The sequence below is a fragment of the Saccostrea cucullata genome, unplaced genomic scaffold (genome assembly GCF_032062105.1).
Source record: "Saccostrea cucullata isolate Sc308-1 unplaced genomic scaffold, CSIRO_AGI_Scuc_v1 ctg6178, whole genome shotgun sequence".
In the NCBI taxonomy this organism is placed as follows: Eukaryota; Metazoa; Mollusca; class Bivalvia; order Ostreida; family Ostreidae; genus Saccostrea; species Saccostrea cuccullata.
The window spans coordinates 9968-18143 of record NW_026940910.1 but is presented as its reverse complement, the minus strand read 5'-3'; the positions used below and the strand labels follow the sequence as shown (position 1 = coordinate 18143).

Genomic DNA, 8176 nt, shown 5'->3' with positions numbered 1-8176 from the left:
TAACAAAGGCAACACCGTTCATCGAAATCAAAAATCGATACACAGAATTATGGGTGTTGCTAAAACGCGGAACGGAAAACGGAAAGAAAATGTTAACATCCCCCAAAAATTAATTACATTGATCTGAAAAGTTCATTCACTTATATTTATGATATTGAAACTTACGATTTCATGAATTTAAATCGTTATATTGAATCTGAAGTTTACACCTATTATACAAAGGCTAAATTTCTAAAGTAAAATAATAAGTCTTTTACATAAAAGTTTCAAACTCTACTTTTCACGAAATTTCGTCCTCCACAACAGCTTACAATACACTTTCACACAGAATTATATTAAAATATCACACCTATTGTAATAAACCGCTTTATCACAAAAAAAAAAATTCTTTGTTATTCTTCAACTACAATATGTTCTTCATACACCCACTCAAATGTCTGTATTTAACAAGGATATAACCTAGAACTTTTTAATATTTTCACGAATGTCCGAAAAAACTGGGGGTAATGGAGTGTTGTTTTTTTTTTTTTCCTGGGGGGTTTTCTTTGATATTCATTAAAAAAAATGTTTACTAAACAACAGAAAACACACACACGCAAAATAAAAAAATTATTATGAAAGAGATATCTGCGGTCACTCAAAAAACTAGCTATTGGTGTAATTAAAAATCATGCATATTATTTGTGATATTTTGATTGGCCATGTCATTTTTATTTAATTTTGTGGACGGGGGCGGAGACTGTTTCCAATCCTGTTCCTATATAATTTTAATATTCACATTTCTCTCATATATTTGTGAAAAACAAAAAGAAATTGTCATTAAATTGTTTACACCTATTATACCTATCTATAGTAAAGAATAATTCCTTGTAGAAGTTTCAATCTACTTTTCCCCCCCAATACACTTTTCTCCCTCCTAGAAGTCGCCACAAAACGTAAAATTCTTGCAATCAATTGTTCTTCATACACCCACTCAAATGTCATTTAACAAGGATATAACCTAGAACTTTTTAATATTTTCACGAATGTCCGAAAAAACTGGGGGTAATGGAGTGTTGTTTTTTTTTTTGGGGGGGGGGGGGCGATTATTTATTTATGTTTACTAAACAACAGAAACTATATAAAAAAGTAATTATGTTATAACCGTAAAATTGAAATTCATTACAATTTATGTGTGGGGAGGCAATCCTGTTCCTATATAATTTTAATATTCACTTCTCTCATATAAAAAACAAAAAGAAATTGTCATTAAATTGTTTTCACACCCAGATGCAGCATTTACTTTCTAAAATCGAGTTTTCAATTGATACTGTTATATAACTATATTTTCAATATAAAGACATATAAAGATGCTGGATGCTGTTTACAGTAATAATAAACATGTAAATAATCTAAAGTGAAATACATTTGAAATTTATATTAGATACCTGAAAATTTTATGAAAGAACACAACTGACAGTATGCAGGTTTATTCAGATATGATTATACACAGGACTTGCACAGTAATAAACTATCTTCCCCGTCTCATAATTTTGCAAAAAGAGTTTGATAACTCTACAGTAAATCTTTATTTTTATTGTAAGTTAGTTTTTATCGTTCTTTTTTCAAATGATAACCAGTCCTCTTTCTGCTTATTGAAATTTTTATGAGAGGAATACGTTTCGCAAAAGGATATAAACATCACTTTAACAATAGAAAATGTTTTCTCCCTCCAAACCTGAATTTACAAAAAAGAGGGATTTAGTACCTTACATTGAAACACTTAAGATAAGTCTTATGCACATCTTGTAGCTGCATTGCGACATCAGGAGGGCAAATAATGAGAGTGTCTTCGTTAAATTCCGGATTCTTCATCGTAAGACATGCCTTCTTTAAATGATAATGGACATTTTGAGGGGTAAGAGTAAGTTTGGTTATGCCATCCTGCATATAAGCGCGGTATTCCTTCCTGCATATCATTACATCATATGGGGGAGCAGGTACAAATGGGGGTACTCTGATTGCCTTTGAACACCCATAGCATACTCGTATTTTTGTTCCTTTTAAAAATTTCAGAAAGTAATTGTTCTCTAAATCGTCAGATGCGGTCACTGTGCTATCCATTGGATAGCGCGATCTTCGTTTTGTAGACAATGCGTCTTCAAATTCATACTGACTAGTGGATTTCGTCGACTTTGTCGATCTATCCTTATGTCCCGGTTTCTTTTGAGGTTTTTGGGGCATTTTCTCTTTCGAAATCGTTGAAATACTTAGTTCTCCGCATTTCTTATACCAACGCAAAAATTTATCTAGAGTTCCTTTTTTCTCGGCAACAGCTACAGCATGAGAACATATTTGCTTGGCTTTGTATCCATCACACGGACATTCTATTTTTCCACTTTTAAATGTTTCAACATAGTGAGGATTTTTTTGGGATTTGCTCACAACAAGCATTGCTGTACCGTCCCCAGGAGCATTTACAATATTGCTATCTTTTTCTAAAATCTCCACAGCTTTATCCCACACCTTTTGGAAAACATTTTCTGATAATCCAGTTTCCTCAAATCCAATACTTATGCCACAAGTGGATCTTGAAGTTCCCGAAGTAGAGGCACCCTCGCTGTCTACAGAGTAACGTGATGGCTTAAGGGGAGCCTTCACAAAGTTCTTAAGGTGGGCTTGTCGGGTGCTACTTGACAATTTAAACCAGTCTGTTTGGCATATTTCATATTGTTTATATTCAGGTCTTAATTCGTAAGGCCCAACTCCAATTATGGCCTTTTCAACATCTTTGTTCTGACTGTCAACTAAAGAAAATAGTTTAGAACAAAATTCTCCTAATTGAGATTCTTTGTAGTCTACTTTTTCTTTCAGCTTCTTGTTTACGGATTCGTTTGCATTTGTGGTATACTCGGCATAACCAAGTCCTGCAGATATTCTCAGGGGTAACAGAAGATGTTCTTTAAATGTGTCCGCCTTTTCCTTGAGAAACCATTTATAAAACAGGGGATCGTTTGTTTTACGGTCTTCGATTTCTCTTTCGTTCCAAATTATTTCATAATTCTTTAACTCTGTATCAAACTCGGATTCCGAGGTGGCATCAACTAATCCATATTCCACCTCGGAATCACGTTTCACACCAAATATATCTCTGATATACTCGCTAATGGTGGATTCTGAAACACCCAGTCCTTGAAGTTTCCTGGAAATGTTATTTCTCATATGTCGAAAGCATTGAATATTTAGACTTTGAGGGAAGAAATTTTTCACGCCCTTAAAAATGGCCTTCTCGTCGTCTGTTCCAATAAAAAGAATTTCGCTTAGACCAGGCCGGAGAGATGTGCATGTGCTTGCCAGGTAGGAATATGACATTGGAAGCTTCTGCTGGTGAATGAGAACGGGACCAATCATTGTAGGGGAATTTCCGGTTCGACGATGTCGAAGTTGTAAGTGTTTATATGTTGCAACTGTTACAAGAAATTGGCCTAAATTAAAAGTAGGGTCTATACCTAATACAGCCGTCTCTGCAGGGTTAGTGAGGAACTTCTCCATTTCTGATAACTGCCTGTCAGTTACACAGACGCACATGGGCTCTGGTGCAGCTTGAATGGACCTTATGAAAGGATTAGTCCTAGACTGTTCCGATTTGCAGTGTTGTATGATTGAAAACAAGTCGTCTTTATCCTTTGATCCTTTATCCCCCCCGGATGCTGAATGTTTAATATTATAAATCTGCTTTATATTTCTGGGGATTGTACACATGCTCTCTGCCTCCAAGCCGCCGACAGATTCGAATGCGTTTTCAAAAGCATCTTTTGGCTTCATCTCCTTATTTACCTTTTCAACTGTTGACTTTGTTGTCCGTACGTAGACTCCTCCTGATTTGCTATTTCCATGAGGTCTTGGCTTTGGTGGGGGGATATTTCCATGGAAAACAAACTGCAAGATGACTACTTTATGTTGATTTCCTTTCCAATCAAAGTTCGTATATTCTTCTTTTAAAACTTGCGTCGCTTTTTAAGGAGTAGCAAGACCTTTTGAGCATGTAGATGCCACGTCTCATGACGCTGGGATTTTTTCTCAAGACTTTTATAACTTTCTCATTATCAGCAATAGAAACGTAGTCTCTTTGAACTCTCTCATTTTTCATGGCTCCAAGTTCATGCGATTGTATATCTTCCAGATGTTCTAATTTACTCGTGTCAACAACAAAAATTTTAGTTTCCTTGCAGCTAAAAGGTACCTTGGTTACCAAATGATCCTTTGTATTTACTATTACTGACACTGCTTCTTTAACCCCAAATTTCTTATCAATCGAAGAAAAGATTGGCATATTTTGATTGTCCTCGTAGAATTCTATTTCCGGCGATTTGGTTGGACATTCCAAAGATCTGAAATAAAAAATCAACTTTTTTAACAAGCACTAATCCCCCAGTATGACAGCTTATGGCAAAACCAAGTCCAACTCCAACGTCAAAAGATCAAAAATGTTATTCAAAGAAATGACCCGTCTCAATGAATAAACTGGTACCTGCGAACGAACTATGAATTGACTTGCAAGCACCACCAATTTAAACGTATTGACCCACTTATTAGCTCACCTGAGCCGAAGTTCTGATCAAAATTTGTCCGTTGTCTGTCATTGTCGTGACTGTCGTCATAGTAGATGTAAACTTTTCACATTTTCATCTTCTTCTCAAGAACCACTGGGCTAATTTCTACCAAACTTGATACAAAGTATCCTTGGTTAAAGGGGATTCAAGTTTGTTCAAATGAAGGGCCATGCCCTTCCAAGGGGAGATAATTATGAATTAGAGAAAAATTAATTGCGTTTTTTATAAATAATCTTCTCAAGAACCACTGGGCCAGGAAATATGAAACTCATGCGGAATAATCCTCAGGTAGTGTAGATTCAAATTTGTTCAAATCATGATCCCTGGGGGGTTAAAATTCAAGCCCCCCCCCCCCCCAACCTCCGTAAACTTTTAGTTCTGATCTGATATGTGCTTTTTCCTAGCCATTGTGCTCAGGTGAGCGCTGTGGCCCCTGGGCCTCTTGTTTTTTAAGTGGGTCAAATTACATGGTCAAAGGTTAAAAATCAATGGTAACTAGGGGAAGGCCTTGTCATAAGTAATATACATGTACTAGTAAAAACTCACTGATCAAAGGTTTTAGTCAAGTTTTAAAAAATTCCAGGACAAACTTCTAAGTGCAAATGTAAAAATTGTTGATATCGAAAAGAAGATTCTGTCACAAGAAATTCACATGAAAGCCCTAATACTAACTGTTTGAAAGTTGTGGTCATGGATAAATTTCTTTAAAATCGGGTCCAACTCTGTGGTCAAGGTCAAAACTCAAAAAGTCTAAACTAAAGGTCTTGTTACAAAAATATAAACATATAAAACTTTGAATTCAATGACAACGACATTATTCTTTACATCACATCAAGCATCTGTTTCTCTATTATTTTTTATGTTTAACGTTTATATGTACCGGGCGCCTTTCAATTTGTTAAACTCTGCACACATTTTTGAACACAGACTGGCAATAATGATGAATTTGTTTGCTTTCTCGCAATTCTAGTTTGGGTTTTCTAAAAAACAGTTTTGGTTTTTGGTTTGTTTATTTTTTGCACAAAATACAACAAAATATAAACGTTTATTATTTATTATTAAAGTGTAAGAATTTGGGTCAATCAAACGCTTTCAAAAATTCGTAGTGTTGATAAAATCCAGATAAAAGAGGTCTCTGAACATGTTTTTTATTATAATTCCGTATGAAATGCTCTAGCAACATATGTAAAAAATTTTGACTCAAAATTAAATATATGTATTATAATGTAGATGATCTGAAAAATATATAATTTAAATTCAGAATACGAGATCAAGTCCCTTAAAAAAATGTCTTAATTTTGTTCAACTTTTAAGTAAAAAGACTTATTAATATGTGTTCAAACATGAACTCTACACTTAAACAGTGCTAAATTAAACAATAAAATGCTTTCTTTGTTATTTGTTGTTAACGGAAGCAGCTGTTGCAGAAAAAATAGATAACCCGCTTAGCGGGTTATGTAAATTTTTTCTGCAATAGCTGCGACTGTTAATTCCATTAATAACAAACAAAGATAGACATTTTATTGTTTATATCTGTTTAAATAATCACTTAAAGTAGGATTAAAAAGATGAATTATTGTATTAATGATGCGAGCGTCTTTAGACATTTCATTGAGAAACAGCCACTGATCAAGAAATCTGTAAAGGATAAAGGAGAAAATATTCAGTGGATATATATATTGTATTATTACCCTTGATCCGATTCAAAGTCAGAGCTGGTCTCCAACACAGGTGAAATTGGTGATTTTGGAGAAGAGTCCGAGCTTGAAAGAATAACGATTGGTTCGGGGCCTGGCTGAGATAGCTCACGATTTCCAGGTTTGATATCAGAACTGGATATGGAAATTCGATCAACTTCATTGCTCATATAAGTCGGGACTTCATCAAGCGACGGCAGGCTGTCTTTCTCAGAAGAATTTGATAATTCAGAGTCGGACCTACAACATAAAAAAGAAGCTAATTCAGAGAATTCGTGTCCCCCGCTTAGGGAAAGAATCGGATCCCCCTGACTGAATTTGTAGAATTATTAAATGTATACATGTATACTGAAGCAAATAGAATACATGTATGTCAATATTCATATCAAGATTTGATTGCTTATTCTTTATTATGTGTATAGAAGATTCTTTTTATACGGAATATTCATCACACTGTAATGATGATTTTATGAGTTTGTACAAGCCAGACCTCATATTTTTTTCATTCCACATGCTGAATACTATCATTTAGTAAAAAAAAGTATTTCGAAAAAAATAAAAATGGATCATCTGGAAGTCGAACCCAGGACCTCACACATGTGAAGCGAGAGACATACCACTATACCACTGAACTGCTTTACACTGTCGAAATTATATATGCAAATATGAAATCACACACATGTATTTATATATCTACGTTCGATATTGTCAAAATTTTACACAATGCATGGTGTCTAATTTAACCTTTATTAAACAGTTCTAATGTAATAAGAATATAAAGTCCCCCGAGAACCTGTTTTATACGTAATAATCCTCCTCATGCCCCTGTGCTAAAAATAGCGACATAAATACAATAAATACTAATAAAACAAATGGGGCGGGACACTTTGAGAGGAGTGAGAGAGGTCCTAGGGAGTTTTGATTTAAAATTACATTGCAAAAGCTCAAAATCCTCTTGAAATATCGCCTGGAAAGGATAGTGTTACACAGAGACATAATGTATAAATTTACGACCTTAAACTTTGACCTTTTGACCTCAAAATAAATAGGGGTCTTCCTTAGGCCACAGGGAGTTGTTATGTAAAATTTCATTGCAAAAGCTCAAAGGGTTCTCGAGATATCGCGCGGAAACAAAAGTGTTCTAACAGACAGAATTTGCGAATTTATGACCTTTGATTTTTTGACCTCAAAATCAATAGGGTTCTTCTTTAGTCCATAGGGAGTTGATATGCAAAATTTCATTGCGAAAGCTCAAAGGGTTCTCGAGATTTCGTGTGGAAACGAAAGCGTTACAGACAGAAAGACGGACGGACGGACAGACCCAAATTAATATCCCCCACTTTTCAAGCGGGGGACAATGAAACAAATGTAGTAACAAAATACTATGGCAAAATTGAAAAAAGACACTCCTTTCTTATGTTTCTTTTTTAAAATCTTAGATCGATTTTCTTTTTACTTATGTACATGCGATCTGACGTGATATTACTAGTACGTATACACGTAAAAATATCAGTAATGCAAACTTCCGTCTCATATGATACTGGTACTACAAAAGATTGTACTTTCGACGGACACTTTTTTCACTCACACACAAAATAAAAAAAAAAAAAAACAACAGTTCTTAATGAAACGTACTTAGATAAAATGACAAAAGGGGTAAAATGCCTTATAACATGTAATGATTATTTTTAAAGGAGGGAGGGTTTTTTAATCAAAAAGGGGAGTTTGTTTCCATGTCCGAAGTAATGTAGTCAAAATTTGAAGTAATCATAATGAATACAATATTTAAAAAAACATGTTGAGAATTAGATATCTTGTTCTTTATGATTGTAATTCTTGTGATCCATTGTGATTCATGAATTATTTCTTGTAATTTTGATCAGTCTT

The 8176-nt window shown here is 34.4% G+C and overlaps 1 pseudogene; it reads right to left on the bottom strand.

Moving 5' to 3' along the window:
- Positions 1–1474: 1474 nt before the first annotated feature.
- On the bottom strand, positions 1475–6409 carry LOC134256640 (uncharacterized; annotated as a pseudogene).
- Positions 6410–8176: the final 1767 nt, after the last annotated feature.